At 48.6% G+C, this 1,322-nt stretch overlaps 1 protein-coding gene across 1 annotated transcript in view; it reads left to right on the top strand.

Moving 5' to 3' along the window:
- Positions 1–1,322, top strand: part of LOC108312548 (sorting nexin-8) — a 43,877-nt gene that overhangs the window by 37,412 nt on the left and 5,143 nt on the right. The gene's annotated exons all lie outside the window — the stretch shown is intronic.

Below are 1,322 nucleotides of genomic sequence, written 5' to 3'. Positions count from 1 at the left end.
CCTTCCCACTCTCAAGTCTGTCTTTATCAGCAGTGTGAAAACAGACTAACATATAAAGACAGTGATAAAATAACACATTTTTATTTTCCTTTTCTTTTTCTGAGACAAAATCTTGCTCTGTCCCCCAGGCTAGAGTGCAGTAGTGGGATCTTGGCTCACTGCAACCTCTGCCACCTGGGTTCAAGCGATTCTCCTGCCTCAGCCTCCCCAGTGGCTGGGATTACAGTTATGCACCACCACGCCTGGCTAATTTTTGTATTTTTGGTAGAGATGGGGTTTCACCATGTTGGCCATGCTGGTCTTGAACTCCTGACCTCAAGTGATCCACCTGCCTCGGCCTCCCAAAGTGCTGGGCATACGGGCAGGAGCCACTGTACTCAGCCAAAAGAGCTGTTTCTTTAACCTGCTGACCCTTTCCTCCAAGCTTGGTGTGGAAAATGTAAAAGCCGTTGCTGTCACAGGGGCCCCAAACCTTGCCACAGCCCACTGCCTCTGCAGCAGGTGGGGGCCTGGGCTCTGTAGAGCACAGGATGAACATAACTCACGAGGTGATTCCCAGGGTTTTTTTTTTACTGATTTAGCCCTGGATGATGCTGCATTTCCACCTTGACAAGGGAGAGAAGGTTCAGGCTTCTGGTGTGGTAGGAGTTTGTGGTTTGAGGTTTTGCCCAGCTCCGTGACCGACATTTCATGAGTTCTGTTTTGGGACTGTGTTGTCTGCAGAAGTGCTGTTTCCTGAATCTCTCTCACTGTCCTTGGTTATAGTGAAATTGAGCTTTTACATGAAACAAACCTCAAGGCCTTTCATTTGATACAGCAAAAGTTCCATCCCACCCTTCCTGTACAGAGACAGCGAGGTCTATTTTTCCTAATTCTGCTTGTATTTACACTAGTTTTATTCTCCTCAGACCTCTTAGGAGCTGTAGGAAGCCAAATCCCAGCAAGACACATGAGACTGGTCTATGTTTTCCATGGTGACAGGGCCTTTGCCTTGGTTAAAGGCACATGCGTTGATGGTTTAGGGCACATTTGTCCAACCAGCACTTTGGGAGACCGGGGTGGGCGGATCACCTGAGGTCAGGAGTTCAAGACCAGCCTGGCCAACATGGTGAAACCCCATCTCTACCAAAAATACAAAAATTAGCTGGGCATGGTGGCATGTGCCTGTAATCCCAGCTACTCAGGAGGCTGAGGCAGGAGAATTGCTTGACCCCGGGAGGCGGAGGTTGCAGTGAACTCAGATCGTGCCACTGCACTCCAGCCTGGGTGACAGAGCAAGACTGTGTCTCAAAACAAACAAAAACCTGTAAACTTTCTTTTTT

The sequence above is a fragment of the Cebus imitator genome, unplaced genomic scaffold, assembly GCF_001604975.1.
Source record: "Cebus imitator isolate Cc_AM_T3 unplaced genomic scaffold, Cebus_imitator-1.0 Scaffold126, whole genome shotgun sequence".
Lineage (NCBI taxonomy): Eukaryota > Metazoa > Chordata > Mammalia > Primates > Cebidae > Cebus > Cebus imitator.
This window is presented reverse-complemented; position numbering and strand designations above follow the sequence as displayed.